Raw genomic sequence first — 18481 nt, 5'->3', positions numbered from 1 at the left:
TTGACAAGGGCCATTGCGTAGCAACAAAACGCGAAACGGTAGCAAGGACAGGGTCGGCAGCTGTGGCTGTAGCTACACGACGAAAATCAATCGGAAACTATTCGACCACATCATCGGTTTCCGCACCAATGAACATGCAAGCAAGTTCGGAGGAAGCGAATGCCCTATCCTCAGCAACAGGCAAGCGGGACAACGCTTCGGCATTTCCATGCTTAGCAGTTGACCGATACAAGATATCGTAGTGGTACTGCGAGAGGAAAATAGACCAGCGAATGAATTTCTGCGCGGTACGTGGAGGTACAGGCTTGGTCGGATGAAAAAGCGATGTCAAAAGTTTGTGGTCAGTGATTATGGTAAAGTAACGACCATACAAGAAATCGTGAAACTTTGTAACACCAAATACTAGAGCCACTGCTTCTTTCTGGATCTGTGAATAATTTCTTTGCGCAGACGAGAGCAATTTGGACGCAAAGGCAATAGGGGGATCGTGCAATCCATCTTTGTGCGCAAGCACAGCACCGATCCCGAAATCCGATGCATCCACCATCAACAAATTGGGCTTCTGGGGATCGAATGGCGTAAGGCAAGTATTGGAAAGCAACGCCGATTTCAACTGGCGAAAGGAGCGTTTGCATTCCGTCGTCCAGACGAACGGAACACCCTTACGGCGTAAGCGATGAAGCGGAGCTGAAATGGAAGAGGCGTGCGGCTCATATTTATGATAATAGTTGATTTTTCCCAGCACACTCTGTAGCTGCTTCAAATTCTGCGGCGACGGCAAGTCTTGTACGGCACGAAGGTGGGTGGAACTGGGATGTATGCCTTGGGCATTGGGTACATGTCCCAAGTATGGCAAGTCCAGAGCAAAAAACACACATTTGTCCTTCCGCAAGCGAAGACCATTTTGTCGCAAGACCTGAAAAAAAGTTCTGAGATTGGCCAACTGTTCTTCTTCCGTGTTTCCGGAGAACACAATATCGTCCAGATAATTTGCTGCAGGAGGGACCGACGCAGAAACAGTTTGAAGATATTGCTGAAACAATGCAGGGCCGGATGCACATCCGAATGGCAGTCGTTTGAATTGATACAAACCAAGATGCGAGTTAACCACCTAAACGCGCTGGGATTCTTTGTCCACTTGTATTTGCTACGTCCAATTTCAAAAATATTTACCCGTAGACTCACCTAAGATGATGTTGCCAGCAGCTGGCAACGAAACGTCAGGGAGAAGTATTTCTACTTTTGGACCACGGTATCTTGGCCCAGAAGTTTTAATTACTAAATACGCTGGCCGTGAAAGCCTACACGCTATGATTACCTTGGCAAAATTTGTCAAAAAGATCGCCGGCCACGGTGGTCTCGCAGTTCTAGGCGCGCAGTCCGGAACCGTGCGACTGATACGGTCGCAGGTTCGAATCCTGCCTCGGGCATGGATGTGTGTGATGTCCTTAGGTTAGTTAGGTTTACGTAGTTCTAAGTTCTAGGGGACTGATGACCACAGCAGTTGAGTTCCATAGTGCTCAGAGCCATTTGAACCATCAAAAAGATCTTCCGGGCGTGGTAAAGGAAAAGTTGCAATCACTAGTTGTGGATTCACTGTTGCCTTGAAGTCCACACAAAGTCTCAACTTTCGGAAGGTTTTGGCAAAATTATTAAGGGTGATGCCCAGAGAGAAGCCGCACACGTTCAATTACACCTTGTGATTCCAAATCGTGTAATGTTTTTGCGACCTCATCACGCAATGCGTGGGGAACATTGCACGCTCTGAAAAATTTCGGTTGCGCATTTACTTTCAGTTCCAAATGTGCTTTATATTTCTTAGCGCAACCGAGGCCCGGTGCAAAAATGTCTGCAAATTCTTCACGTAGACGAGAAACACTGTCTGAAGGCGCAGTCTGGTTCACTGATAGGACCTTTTTTACTATAGACAAGTTAAACAACTGAAATAAAGCGAAACCAAACAAGTTCACTGCAGAAGAAGAACGAAGGACGTAAAATGACACAAGTTTTTTTTTTTCTCCTTTGTATGTTGCAAGTAGGCTGCACTGTCCTAACACAGGGATATCTTGACCTGAATAGCTAGTTAACTTAACATTTGCGGCACGCAACAGAGGTGTGCCCAGAAGTTTGTAAGTGTCTTGATTGATCAGTGGAACTGGAGCTCCTGTATCAATCTGGAATGGTATCACTTTGCCGTTAATGTCCAAGTTCACAAAAAGTTTATTGTCCTGCTGATGACAAGCGCAACGGTCTCGTGCAGCGTGAAATGACACTGGTACATAATCACTTGCGACTTGACGGGAGTTCCGGCGATGTCGACGCACACTATTTTTGGGACGAACACAGTCACTGATAGAGAGGGTGGCACTGGGAGGAGTGGAATGAACTATATGAATTTCCATGGGCGAAGTTTCGCGTGCCTGAGTATCCTTGGTTCGATTCCCATTCCGGCGCGAAGCAAAGGGCCTGGAACTGTTTTGAGCTTCCGATCTGAGCTTTTTCTGGCAAACACTCTGAACATGTCCTTTCTTATTACAATAAAAGCAAATAGCTTGGCGTGACAGGCAATTCTCACGCGAATGTTTAGTAGGACACCGTGGGTATGAGTTGATCACTACATTTGCTTGCCGGCGCGACACACGTGGCTGAGAGCCTGGCGGCAGCAGCGCGGCCAGGCGCGAGGGCTGTTTACTGCTCCGTGCAGCTCGCCCGGCAGGCCGGTCAACCTGACACACTGCTGGCCAAGTTTCAAATGATTCCTGAGGAAAGTCAAGTGTGTTCTGCCGATCCAATATGTCCATCACTTGTTGAAGGGAGGGATTGACTAGTTTCAAAATCTGTTCCCGTATACTAACATCAGAAACGTTCTGTGCAGTTGAATCACGTACCATAGCATCTGAATAAGGCAGTCCGCATTGACACTCAAAAGCACAATCCCTAGTAAGGCCTTACAAGGTTGCCACCCACTCCCGATTAGTCTGACCTGCCGTACGTTTTGTACGAAGGAAGGTATACCGTTTGGCAACTACATTGACTGATTCTTTGAAATTTGCATCTAATGCAGACAAAATTTCTTCGTAGGACAGAGTTGCTACGTCGCGTCGGGGAAATAATTTGACTATCAGACAGTACGTGGTCACGCTGACAAAAGACAATAAATAAGGCTGCCGCTCGTTACCTTGAATTCTGTAGGCGGCGAAATGGAATCCAAATTGGCGTGACCACTCCGTCCATCTTTCCAGTGCAGCATCTAAAGGTCGAAAAGCGGGTGCAACAGCGTGTTGTGGCTGCGTTAACGGTGAAGCGGCTGCCGCATCGTTTTGCATCGCACTTTGATCCTGGACGAGCTGTCAAAGGGCATCCAGTAAGGCCTGCGTCTGCTGATTCTGTAAGCGATAAAAGTCTGACAGTAAATCTGGAGATTGTGGCGAAGCCATTACACAAGGAAATCAGGGCAATACCGATAAGAATGCGGTTTGTGTTTGGCCAACACCGTGTTACTAAAGGAGGCCCGCGATTTAGCTCACGCAGACTGGAATGGTCTGGAATAGGGCAAGGAAATTAGAAACAACGGACGTAGCTGGTGGAATACTTAACTTTAATCCATTAATGACGAACGTCATTCTTTACGGTACATGATGTACAATATCAATAGCAGCTGATAGTGGCGCCTTGCTAGGTCGTAGCAAATAACGTAGCAGAGGGCTATGCTAACCATCGTCTCGGCAAGTGAGAGCGTATTTATTCAGTGAACCATCGCTAGCAAAGTCGGCTGTACAACTGGGCAAGTGCTAGGAAGTCTCTCTACACCTGCCGTGTGGCGGCGCTCGGTCTCCAATTACTGATAGTGGCGACACGCGGGTCCGATGTATACTAACGGACTGGGGCCGATTTAAAGGCTACTACCTAGCAAGTGTGGTGTCTGGCGGTGACACCACATCGACCACCGACGGTATTTCGACAGGAGCGCAACCTGACATTCTCAGGGCAGAACATTTGTTCTTTGGGTGGTATATTCCCTTTCTCTCCTCTGTGAACCGAGGTATTAAATTCCCTTGGACATTGCTTTCTCCATGCAGTTCTGCCTTGAGAACGGCAGGGTGTCCTCCTGTCGAAATATCGGCGGTGGCCGACGGCGTCACCCAGCAGCAAACCCGTAAGTTATTTGAATATGAAAATGCACTTTTCCTTAAAGAAGCATCTGTGACGCGATAGTTTCTGGACTATAACATTCTTGACCCAGAATTGGATCTAATGAAATACCTTTGGGATGAGTTACGACACGGATTACACTCCAGACATCAACGTCAAAAATCAATATCTTCTCCGCTATCAGCTTATGAAGAAGGATGAGCTGTCAGTCCTCCAAAGACATTCACGCACCACATTGAAAGAGTTCCAAGCACAGCTCTAACCGTTATGTAGGCTAAGGGTGAACACAGAAAATATAAGTACCCGGAATCTATTGATCAGATACTGTATATTCGCAAAGTGCTATGGTTGTTCATTGTGTACACTGGCAGATGCAGGATCCCTTTCTAACGGCCTCCAGGTTCAATATATATTTTTTATTTTCAACATTTTATATAATTATCAACCGAATTTAACAATTTAAATTGCTGACATAATTTACTAGTTACGATTTTACTACAGGACAGAAGTCATGGAATCGCGAGTTGCGCATATGCAGATGGCGCTAGTATAGCGTATACAAGGCCTAAAAAACAAACTGGACCAGTTGTGATTTGTACTCAGGTGATTCTCTTTAAAAACGATTACGAAGTGATTATGGTCGCACAGCGCGAATTAACAGTCAGTGAACGTCGAATGGGAGTTGGATAGACTTGAATGGAACATTCCATTTCGGAAACTACGAGGACTATATACAAAATACATTACGTTTTCGTTTGTGTCCGTTAGGGGCGGAGCTAGCGCGGCCATCTTGGTGTCATAGCATTCCGCCGCTCACTCGGCATCCTGCCGCGGTAGTGAGAGGTTCGTCCTGTACTCCGTTGAGTTACTGTGACAGTTTGAAATGTGAGCGTTAACTGAAAATGCCGCGAAGTGTGAAGTGCGTGCTGTAATAAGGTTTCTGACTGCAAAAAAACTGTACACCGATAGCAATCTATCGGCAGATTTGTGAAGTGTATGGGGACAACATAATCACTGATGGAGTGCGTCAATGGGTCATAAAATTTAAAAATGGCAGAATTAACGTTTACGACGAAGAGCGAAGTGGAAGACCCAGCATAGTGACTGCCGAACTTGTCGAAAAAGTCGATTCCGCGGTCCGTGAAAACCGTAATTTCACAGTAACGGAACTCTCTATGAGTTTTCCACAAATTTCACGAAGTTTGTTGCACGAAATCATTACCGAAAAGCTAGGTTACCACAAGTTTTGTTCAATATAGCTACCAAAAATCTAGAAAGATATTTACAAAAATCATCGAATGGCTGCAGCGTTAACGTTTTTGCACGCTTACGAGAAAGATGGCGACTCATTACTCTATCGCGTCGTTACTGGTGACGAAACATGGGTTAAGCATGTGAACTGTGAGACAAAATTCCAGTCCATGTAGTGGGGGCACACAAATTCCTCCCAAAAACCCAAGAAATGCATGCAGACAATGTCGGCAAGGTAGGTGATAGCGACTGTCATTTGGGACAGAAAAGGTGTGATTTTTGTGGATTTCCTAGAAAGAGGAACTACAATAAACTCTCAAAGGTATTGCCAAACTCTGCACAACCTCGGAAGAGCAATACAAAAAAAAGCGCAGGGGAAAGTTGGGCTAAAAGATCTTGCTGATTCACGACAACGCCCGGGCCCACACGGCAAATGCCACTCGTGAAATTCTCGAATCTTTTAGTGGGAGTTGTTTACTCATCCGCCGTACAGTCCCGACCTGTCACCGAGCGACTTCCACTTATTCCCAGCAATGAAGAAGTGGTTGGCCATGCAGCGTTTTGGTGACGACCGACAGCTTCAAGAAGAGGTAACCACGTCGTTGAACACGCTGGCGGCCGAATTTTACGACGAAGGAATTTCCCAGCTCGTCCATCGCTATGATAAGTGCCTTAATTTAAATCGCAACTATGTAGAAAAGTAGTATTTAAGTGTGGCTTTCATCTGTATATAATAAAAAAAATTCAATACTATATTTACTTTTAATTCCAAAACGTAATGTACTTTGTGGATAGCCCTCGTAGTACGGTATTCAACGTCCGAAATCCACAGCATCGGATGTGTGACGAGAGTAGCAAATTTCAGGCATTAGATCTCACCACGGACGACACAGTGAGGTACGTCCCCTACTTAAGAACCGATAACAGCCCCATTTATGTGGACTTGTCACTGCTAAAAGAACTGCAAACCCTTGTGATATAACCACAGAAATCACTGGAAGACATACAACACACGTATCCATTATGACAGTGCGCGAAATTTAATGTTAATGGACTATGTCAACTGACGACCGACGAGAGTACCTCTGCTGGCAGTACGACATCGCCTGCATCGCCTCACAAGAGGTCGTGACGATAACTATTGGACCCTAGACGAATGAAAAACGGTGACTTGGTCGGATGAGTCCCTATTTCAGTTGGTAAGAGCAGATGGTAGGATTCAAGTGTGGCTCACACCTGACTATCCATGGACACAAGTTGTCAACAAGGCGCTGTGAAAGGTGCTGGTGGCTCCAAAACGGTGTCGGCTGTGTTTACATGGAATGGACTGGGTCCTCTGACCCGACTCAACTGATCAATGACTAGAATCGCTTATGTTCAGCTACTTGGAAACCATTTCCAGCCATTTATGGACATCATGTTCCCAATCGACGACGCAGCATGTCATTCGACCACAATTTTTCGCGATTGGTTAGAGGAACATTCTGGACAACTCCAGAGAATTATCTGGCCAACCAGATCGCCGGACATGAATCCCATCGAACATTTATGGGACATAAATATCAGATCTGTTCGTGAACAAAACCTTACACTGGTAACACTTCCGTTATTTATTTATTTATCGTATATATATGTGTGTGAGTGTGTGTTGACATAATTTTACACCAAAGAAAACCAAAAATAGGACACTTCAAGTGCATTTGGTGCTGCTCTCTTAAGGTTTTGCATGGTGCATGTGGTTGGTGATGAGGAACACTGGAGGAAAGGGCTCTTAGTCTGCTCAGCGCCACACTGGCAAAGAACTGAGTCCACAGAGATACCCCTAATCCGCAGATTGCTCTTTCATCTCGTGGTGTTTTATCGCAATCTATTGAGAGGCCTCCATATTGACCACTTCTCCGAATGTCCAGGAGGAAGTTCTTCCTTTGGAGCCATCTATTCACCCAAATAGCTACATTTCTCCCGCCATCGCGAGGTCCTTGCTGTATGTGACTTCTCGATGAGAAGTTTCATTGACATCCATCCCGTGGTCTAGGACGAGATACTTGACATCTACACACACACACACACACACACACACACATACACACACACACACACACACACACACTCACACACACACACACGCACGCACACACAGGCATGCACAGACACAATCACATACAGACATACAAAACCAAATTTATATATGTAAAGTTTACTAAAGAAATTGATTCATTATTTGTTGGTAAAAGTAACAACTTCTTATTATTATTGCTAGTGTTAAGTAAATTAGAAAGTCATGCAAAATGCTGTTCTGTTAATGGAAAAAGTTATATATATCAGTAACACAGTTCAATCTCCAGAAATAAAGAATAATTATAAATTATGTTTGGTGTTTCCCATTCTTGTTGCAAATTTAGATTGATTGTGAATGCTCTCATTACGAAGAAAAATGTAATTGAAACTAAAAAGGTTTTACTGATATTAGAAATTGTTCAAGTATTTTCAGCGATAGCTTCCATTTACTATTAAATATTGAGTTTAAACAAAATTTAGAAAGTAAGCTGCTAGTTAGATTCGAACTAATGACTCTGATTTCCATCCAGGTGAGACACACATGAACTTCGCAGATGAATACATTATTAAGATAAAATTTTATTCTGCACAGTGGTTTTCAGATGTCTTATAATATTCGAAAGCTATTTACTCGACATTTTTTGAGAATTGTGTTGTACTTCGTTATCACCGAAAGAGGTGGCGCAGTGGTTAGCACACTAGACTCGCATTCGGTAGGACGACGGTTCAAACACGCATCAGGCCATCCTGATTTAGGTTATCCGTAATTTCCCCAAATCGAATCAGGTAAAAACCGGGACGGTGCCTATGAAAGGGCGCGGCCGACTTCCTTCCCCATCCTCCTCTAATACGGTGGGACTGATGAACTCGCTGTTTGATCCCCTCATCCAAACCCACTAACTATCTTCGTTATCACATCATTTATATCCGAGTACTTACCTTCAAACCATTTAAGTATGATGACTATCGAAGACGTCAAGTCTTTAAGGTCTCTTCATGAGAATCTACACAATAGAGCAATATAAAGAAGGATGAACATCAGACAGGATATGATTTGTTTCGCTGCATCATAGTTTAGGCAGTCCTTCCAGTAGAGGGATCTATACTATATTAACATGGTGCAGTCATTTAAAAAATACATCACAAAATACCGGTATTTGTATAATTCAGTTTGTGAGGCAATAAGATAGAGATGAACAAGATAGTGCGACATTGAAGAGCAAGAGGTAACTTTTAGCGTTAGTTGAAGCGTTGAATGTGAACGAACATTGGGAGGTTAATTGCTCTAAGTTAACGCCCAACTTAATTGCTTTAGCAGAAGCAATTACAATACATCTCCCAGTGGGGGGGGGGGGGGGGGGGGGGCGATCCATGGCAGGGCCGCTGCTAATAGCTCCTGCTGAGCACTTCCTCGTGCCCTGAGGACTTACGACGGCCATAGCTAAGGCCCTTCCCTTATCTGGGCTACCACTGAAGGGAATCCAGTTGTTCTTTCTTTTACAGCTGCTGTGATCGAAAGTGTGCATTTCTGCTGTGCTGCGAATGAGCAGCAGAAATTTCTCAATGTGGCATTCCTAATACCTTATAGCCGTCACACATCTATAATTTTGGGTCGACTTTCAAAATTAAGTACAAATGAAACGCTATTATTACAGTCTCTACGAACAGTGCTCATAATGACTACGGAAAAATTGAATAATAATGCTAAACGTCATATTCTACCAGATTGACAAATAATACACTAAGGAAAGGGGAGGGAGAGAGAGAGAGAGACCAGATGGCTCTATGTTTCTGCTCCTTCGAGCACATTCAGAGCAAAGAGATGCTACGAAAGGCTCGTGCATGAAGCGAGAAATAAGTAGAAAGGCGAGAGCGACTAAGGACAAAAAGCAAACTATCGACTCACAACAGAGGCAAGCAACAGGAATTACATGAGAGAAATACAAGAGGTTGAAGGAAATTGAAACGCTGACCTGACCATAGGACGCCGAGAGAAACGCGTGTGCCGAATAAAAATTGAAGCGAGTGGAATGAGTGAGTCTATTACTTCGAAAGAAGTACGTAAGACGTTAGTAGTAATCGGGCGATGCCTACCGAGTGAGCTGAACACTACGGATGAGAGTGTGTCATTCGAATGCCCACAGTTGGTAGCAGAAGCAGTAGAAGGGAACTGAAAGCGAGAATAAGAACACCAAAAGAGACTATCTGAATGTTTCATCTGAATGTGGAAGAAAAGGCAGCCGTTGTAGTACAATGCACCTTCTGCAGCGATATTGTCCCTATCCAGGAGGCACATTATCTTATGAAGATAGTCTTAGGCACGAAATTAAGGTGCTTCCAGGAGCAGAAGGTTGGGTGATTTTGTCGCAACTTTACAGAACACGGCAAGTACAAGGACAGGTTCTCTGGCAAGAAATTGAACAGATGTTGGAGGATGACATCACAGTAAAAAGTAAGAGTGACTGGTACATTCCATTGATTATGTTTCTGAAGAAAAAGGATGCAAGTGGAAAGCTAAACTGGCGAATAGTCGTGGAATACAGGTGACAGAATGAGATTTTCCCAAGCCAGTTTTTCCTCTGTAAAGAATAGATGATGTTCTTAACAATATAAGAAAGGCAAGGTACTTCTTGGCCTTCGATTTAGCGAGAGACTGTTATCTGGTCCAATTAGACGATTACAACCGAGAAATGACAGCTTTCAGTTTGTCGTCGTGGCTTTATGAATACAAGTGAATGACCATGGGTCTTAAAACAGATCCAGTCCATTTCAACAGTTCTTGAATTTTTTTTTCACAGGGTCACACGGTCACAAGGTCACAATTGTTAATTTACTTGTATGACGTGCTGTTATTTTTCCCCCCTTGAAGAGACACAATGTACAGCTGACACGAACTATTTGAAAGACAGACACCACAGTTTAAAGCCACAGGTATGCTATTTCTGGCACATTGTAACGACCAAAGAGCAAATGCACAGAATGTCAGAGTAGTAAAGGAGTGTCCAGAGACCAATACAACGAAGCACGAAAATGTGTATAGGCCTTGTAACATACAACATTCATTGGAAAGGTAAGATAACCACAGAATGTCAAAGTAATAAAGGAGTATCCCCAGCCCAAAGCAAAAAAAGGGGCAAAAGGTTTATCTAGGGCTCGTGGGCTACTACAGGTATTTTATAAGGAAATTCAGCAAAACTGTGAAGCCAGTACATGAATTATTACAAACGTAAGTGCCTTACATGTTGGATGTCGAGTAGGAACATGCATTTCAGGATTTGAAAGAGAATATGTGCAGCCAACCAATACTGTAGTACCTGGAATTTCAAAAGGACTTCATAATCAGCACGGACGCTACTCAGACTTTTCCTGGATCAATTTATTGTCAGGGAAAGAAATGGAAAAAGACAAACCAGTCGCGTATGCCTCAAGAAACTGGAAAAGGTGGAAGGGGGGTACGGTATGCTATAGAGGTAGATGCAAGCAATTTGTTGCGCAGTACCATTCATTAGAGTGTGTGTGTAAAATATCTTTTATTTCCACTGAAATAATGCAACTTGACACCACCCTTACACCCTTAGTGTAACTGTGGACTGTTTGAAGCAAAAAAAAATTAATATTACTTTAATGTGGTTGGAAGCTTGAGGAAGAAGTACGTGCTTTGTTTCTGTGTACTCTAACATCAAATTGGTGAGAGGTAGAACTCTACCATAAAGGGTTCTTGTGTAATATGACTGTTGAAGACCAGAGGCTGTACAACAAGATGGAACCTATAGAAGTCCACAGTGAATAACGTGAAGTTTGTGGTGAGTTTACAGTGGACGGTAGTAAAGTTCGACGTTGGTGATCGTATGTGCAAAGAAGATAATCCGTATGGCCAAAAACGTGAACAAATGTTCCAAGTGTGATACTTCTGGCACATAATTTTAAAGAAGACCGCAGTGAGAGTTGTGAGGAGCTCCCTGAAGCCGTGGCGATTCCCCCAACATCAGTATTCCTAATTCTGACGAATGATCTGAAGAAGAGAAAAACTTCCGCGACATGGTCCACACTCTTTGACTGCTGAAGGCAAACAACATTGCAGCCTTGCTAAGACAACGATTCAACTGTGAATGTCAAGGAATCCGGTGTTTAACTGTCTCTGTAGTAGGAACGTGGATTAGGGTCTTTGAACCGGAGTTGAAATCACATTCCAATGAGTGGAGAGCTTCAGATTTTCCGTGTCCAAAAAATTTCAATGCGCTCAGTCAAAGCTGTAGCAAATTATGGTTTTTGCTTGTGATCACCAAGTAATCACCACGGCAGATAGAATTCCACGTGGAATAAGTATCACAGCATGAGTCCACGAAAGATCGATTTGTTCCCACAGTTGAAGAAACCTATGCGTGGATGTCGTTATCGCCCTCTGGAAGAGATTTCTACCACTGTTACCCGAGCCATTCACCATTTTAACGGAAATGGTGCCTTGAATGGTATAACAGAACGTCTGACATGTTGGAATTCAGTCATTGAGAATGAGAGAGACTTTACTGAAGGACTGTAAGGAGATGTTAAAAAAATTTAGTTGTGTAATTAAAAAAAAAGTGTGCATTATTTATAAAGTGTCCCTCGAATCTTTGTACTTGGTGCCTAATCAACTAAAGATTACATAATTTTTACTGCATATCTACAAACATGGTACATTATAACAGAAGTAATTGACTCATTCTAATACGTCACTTTGATTGGCGTGAGAGGGAGAAATGGGAAGGGTGGAAAGCATAACTGGTCAAGTTCTGTCATCTTCGCTTTTTAAATTTCCCACAAATTTTAAAATTTGCCGCCACAACCATGTTCCATTTGTTACACTTCATGCCACCTGCCGCTTTTGACTTTTTTAAATCTACTGTCAATTTTTAGAATTTCCTGCCATCTGTCACGCTTCAGTTTCAAATTTTCTGCTAATGTTTAAACTTCCCACTATCTGCCATGATGGTTTTTTTAATTTCTCACCACAGCCACTGGGAACTGTGGTTTTGACTAGCGGTGGAAAGTTGAGCTACGCACTAGAATGCCATTACCTTGCTACTCAGACGCTCGCCCTATTTATAGGTAGAAGGCCAGGAATGATTGTGGAGAGTCTTATGATTTAATCTCCTTCGTTCTTCAATGTCGAAGCTTCAACAGCCTCTTTGAAACTTCAGAATATTCACATTGTTTCCTGCTGTATTTTTTTGACATTTAGTACTATGTTTAAAAACTGCTCGTTATTGGGGAAATCTTTTTCATGCTCTAGAATACGACTTTCCAAAGACAGGCATGCCCCCATAAGGAGAAATTTGTGGTACTATTCCAAGTCACTGGGAGGACTTAACATCTGAGTTGGTGTATTGGCTGATAAATTGTGCTATTATTTCCCTCCCCAGTAGCATCACTTTGCCTGGAAACTCGAGAAAAATATTCCAGGAAATTGTACTCACCATGCTGACCTTTGTTTCCTCGACTTCCATGTAGTATAATGAAAAGTGGTCACCCAACAACTGCATGTAATTATGGTACATTATAACAAAAGTAATTGACTCATTCTAATACTTCACTTTGATTGGCGTGAGAGGGAGAAATGGGAAGGGTGGAAAGCATAACTGGTCTAGTTCTGTCATCTTCGCTTTTTAAATTTCCCACAAATTTTTAAATTTGCCGTCACAACCATGTTCCATTTGTTACACTTCATGCCACCTGCCGCTTTTGACTTTTTTAAATCTCCTGTCAATTTTTAGAATTTCCTGCCATCTGTTACGCTTCAGTTTCAAATTTTCTGCTAATGTTTAAACGTCCCACTATCTGCCATGATGGATTTTTAATTTCTCACCACAGCCACTGGGAACTGTGGTTTTGACTAGCGGTGGAAAGTTGAGCTACGCACTAGAATGCCATTACCTTGCTACTCAGACGCTCGCCCTATTTATAGGTAGAAGGCCAGGAATGATTGTGGAGAGTCTTATGATTTAATCTCCTTCGTTCTTCAATGTCGAAGCTTCAACAGCCTCTTTGAAACTTCAGAATATTCACATTGTTTCCTGCTGTATTTTTTTGACATTTAGTACTATGTTTAAAAACTGCTCGTTATTGGGGAAATCTTTTTCATGCTCTAGAATACGACTTTCCAAAGACAGGCATGCCCCCATAAGGAGAAATTTGTGGTACTATTCCAAGTCACTGGGAGGACTTAACATCTGAGTTGGTGTATTGGCTGATAAATTGTGCTATTATTTCCCTCCCCAGTAGCATCACTTTGCCTGCAAGCTTGAGAAAAATATTCCAGGAAATTGTACTCACCATGCTGACCTTTGTTTCCTCGACTTCCATGTAGTATAATGAAAAGTGGTCACCCAACAACTGCATGAAATTCCACTATTTGTTTACTAAAACGATTCTATTATCGATGCTACCGGTATTTCAAATTGTAGGCTGACTCATGGCTCAAGATACGTGAAAAGCCTCAGGTGAAAAATAGAACATCACAGAGACGAGAATGGATACAGAAAATGACTCTACAGGGGCTAATAACCATGATGAAGAAGTTTTGCAGGGTCTGAAATTGTTAAAGTTTGATGTGGAGACATTACCAGAAAGAAAAATGGAGAAGGAAAGTTAAATGGTGGGAGTTTGTTTTCACTTCATCAGTGGTGCTGCAAATAAAGAGAGTACCAAGAGACGTGTGTCGGTAGAGTTGCACAAAAGGCATAAGAAGAGCATACAGATTTGCCAACAAATAAATAAACAAGTTCATGGAAGGATAAGAGTAGTGGGTCACTGTCAATCCTGGCCAGTCCAACGCACACTTAATATCAATTGGCACTCTTACATCATCACATTCAGCCAAATGCACAAGGCCATTCTGGGAATCCTGACATTGGCTTCACTGCTTTCTTTTACTACAGCCACCATGCTCAACGGACACCTGCCCCACAAACCCAAGACCCCCACGACCGCACCCCCTGTACCCCTACACAACTCACTGATGTCATCATGCTGTCAGCCAGTTGCATGCAAGTTCAGGTGAGGAATTTGGTATGTAGTGCAATTTCTCTGCAACTGTATTGTAGAGAAGCTGTGATGTGATGAAGCCTGCAAATGTGTCTTCATCATAATAAATTAATAGGTAAAACACATGATGCAGTATAGCGCAATCATTTCTTCACTGCCTGTACACACAGACATGTTGACTTGGCAAGAAGTTTGTATTCAGCTAAGAAGGATTTAAGAAGTTCATTTTCTGTGCACATCTTTGAGGGAAACGTACTCTCAACTTTTTGCACGAAGATTGGGAAATGGTCATAATGGTGAAGTATAAGACTGAAAAAGGAATAACATTTTGCAGCATATAATAGAAATGCAATGGAATGATTGCCAGATGCATTACCTGACTGGAACCACCAACACTCCGTGGAGCATATGTTGAAATTGTTCACTCATTTTCCAATATTCCACCTTCTGTCATTTCCACGTGCACAAAACATCTACATCTACATCTACATCCATACTCCGCAAGCCACCTGACGGTGTGTGGCGGACGGTACCCTGAGTACCTGTTTCGGTTCTCCCTTCTAATCAAGTCTCCTATTGTACGTGGAAAGAAGGATTGTCGGTATGCTTCTGTGTGGACTCTAATCTCTCTGATTTTATCCTCATGGTCTCTTCGCGAGATATACGTAGGAGGGAACAATATACTGCTTGACTCTTCGGTGAAGGTATGTTCTCGAAACTTTAACAAAAGCCCGTACTGAGCTACTGAGCGTCTCTCCTGCAGAGTCTTCCACTGGAGTGTATCTATCATTTCCGTAACGCTTTCGCGATTGCTAAATGATCCTGTAACGAAGCGCGCTGCTCTCCGTTGGATCTTCTCTATCTCTTCTATCAACCCTATCTGGTGCGGATCCCACACTGCTGAGCAGTATTCAAGCAGTGGACGAACAAGCGTACTGTAACCTACTTCCTTTGTTGTCCGATTGCATTTCCTTAGGATTCTTCCAATGAATCTCAGTCTGGCATCTGCTTTCCCGACGATCAACTTTATATGATCATTCCATTTTAAATCACTCCTAATGCGTACTCCCAGATAATTTATGGAATTAACTGCTTCCAGTTGCTGACCTGCTATTTTGTAGCTAAATGATAAGGGACCTATCTTTCTATGTACTCGCATCACATTACACTTGTCTACATTGAGATGCAATTGCCATTCCGTGCACCATGCGTCAATTCGCTGCAGATCCTCCTGCATTTCAGTACAATTTTCCATTCTTGCAACCTCTCGATACACCACAGCATCATCTGCAAAAAGCCTCAGTGAACTTCCGATGTCATCCACCAGCTCATTTATGTATATTGTGAATAGCAACGGTCCTATGACACTCCCCTGCGGCACACCTAAAATCACTCTTACTTCGGAAGACTTCTCTCCATTGAGAATGACATGCTGCGTTCTGTTATCTAGGAACTCCTCAATCCAATCAAACAATTGATCTGATAGTCCGTATGCTCTTACTTTGTTCATTAAACGACTGTGGGGAACTGTGTAAAACGCCTTGCGGAAGTCAAGAAATACGGCATTTACCTGTGAACGCGTGTCTAAGGCCCTCTGAGTCTCGTGGACGAACAGAGCGAGCTGGGTTTCACACGACCGTCTTTTTCGAAACCCATGCTGATTACTACAGAGTAGATTTCTAGTCTTCAGAAAAGACATTATACTCGAACATAATAAGTGTTCCAAAATTCTACAAATGATCGACGTTACAGATATAGGTCTATAGTTCTGCACATATGTTCGACCTCCCTTCTTGAAAACGGGGATGACCTGTACTCTTTTCCAATCCTTTGTAACGCTTCGCTCTTCTAGAGACCTACGGCACACCGCTGCAAGAAGGGGGGCAATTTCCTTCGCGTACTCTGTGTAAAATCGAATTGGTATCCCATCAGGACCAGCGGCCTTTCCTCTTTTGAGCGATTTTAATTGTTTCTCTATCCCTCTGTCGTCTATTTCGATATCTACTATTTTGTCAACTGTTCGACAATCTAGAGAAGTAAGCACAGTGCAGTCTTCCTCTGTGAAACAACTTTGGAAGAAGACATTTATTATTTCGGCCTTTAGTCTGTCATCCTCTGTTTCAGTACCATTTTGGTCACAGAGTGTCTGGACATTTTGTTTTGATCTAACTACCGCTTTGATATTGGTCCAAAATTTCTTAGGATTTTCTGCGAAGCCAGTACATAGAACTTTACTTTCGAATTCATTGAGAGCCTCTCGCATAGCCCTCCTCACACTACATTTCGCTTCGCGTAATTTGTGTTTGTCTGCAAGGCTTTGGCTATGTTTATGTTTGCTGTGAAGTTCCCTTTGCTTCCGCAGCAGTTTTCTAACTCGGTTGTTGTACCACGGTGGCTCTTTCCCATCTCTTACGATCTTGCTTGGCACATACTCATTAAACGCATATTCTACGATGGTTTTGAACTTTGTCCACTGATCCTCAACGCTATCTGTACTTGAGACAAAACTTTTGTGTTGAGCCGTCAGGTACTCTGTAATCTGCTTTTTGTCACTTTTGCTAAACAGAAATCTAAACGATAGCTTTGCCCTGGTAGCATGTTTCAAATAGACAAACGTGGAGAATTTAATATGTGCACTATAATTAAATGATTTAAACATATCTTATTTTTAGATTACTGACCGTCCCTTTTCTAATCGCTCCTGACAGTACACTGGATCAACCATTTTAACTAGCATGACGTTATCGCAAAACGGTTCTGTAACGGATGATCATGACAAGTGTATGCACTTGTGGTGTGCACACAGAACGTGGCACCTGGACACAGGGATTGGCTGTTGTAAGGCCTAGATGTTAAGAAAGTGTTGATGCTTATTTTAGAACTCCAGAAATTACATTGTGTGGTCGTGATGATAAAACAGGTGACAGACGCTGAGTCTGCATTCTTGGCCAAAACAGACACTGACCAACTAGTAATAGTTACAGAGGTGGATGATGGAATAGTGAAAAGACGAGGAGATGATGTCATAAGGAAACTGGCAGAAGACTAGTAAATACATGAAATGCAATGGATCAGAAAATTTTAAATGGTTTCTTCCCCTGTAAGTGGACTTACATAAGCATGTCACAGCCATTGACGAGACTCATCTCCACCGTAGTTGAGCGGACTGGGGACCGGCTTGTCATGCAGGGACCTGGGTTCGATTGCCTACTCGGTTGGAGATGTTCTCCACTCAAGGACTGGGTGGTTGTGTCGTCCTCATCATCTTCATTTCATCCTCATCTATGCACAAGTTGCCGAAGTGGTGTCACCTTAAAAGACTTGCAACAGGTGATCGGGTCTGCCGGCCAGGAGGCCCCCACCACACTACATTTAATCTACGAGATTTGAGAAAACTGTATATTACATCATACAACAGAAAAAAACTCTAACCTTAGTGCGAAAGCCTTAGGGACATACAGAGGCACGAAATGTGGCTTCAACCACTTTTGGAGCATAGACTGTCACTAGAAGGAAAGAATACTTCAGAAAGATAGTGCTCCACTTAAAATTCTGGATGCTTTTAAATAAAGTGTAAATAGTCTCCAAGACTTTATTAACTGAGGCACCTAACATGCTATAAAGGATTGATGCAGACAGATATGGTAGGGAGAAATGTCATGCATTCACGACGCAGCATATGAGCCGCTGGTGAGAGAGGTGTGTGGGGAGAGAGGTGTGAGAAACTTAGACAGATGTACAGCAGGAGAGAGCTTGAACAGTGAAGAATTTAATAGGAGATTTGAAGGAAGGGACAAATAGAACAGTTCCTGGTATTAGGGAATGGGAAAATCATTTCAAGAAACTGGTTACAGAATAGAGAATCAGGTAGGTGGACAAAGAACTGCATTTCGGAAATGAACTATCTGCAGGAAATTTAGACCTAATGTACACAGAAGAGATAGGAAAATCTGTGAAAGATATGGAAACTCGAAAATCACTCGATCCAGGAAACATA

Source organism: Schistocerca gregaria, chromosome 4 (genome assembly GCF_023897955.1).
Source record: "Schistocerca gregaria isolate iqSchGreg1 chromosome 4, iqSchGreg1.2, whole genome shotgun sequence".
NCBI classification, from domain to species: Eukaryota; Metazoa; Arthropoda; class Insecta; order Orthoptera; family Acrididae; genus Schistocerca; species Schistocerca gregaria.
This window is presented reverse-complemented; position numbering follows the sequence as displayed.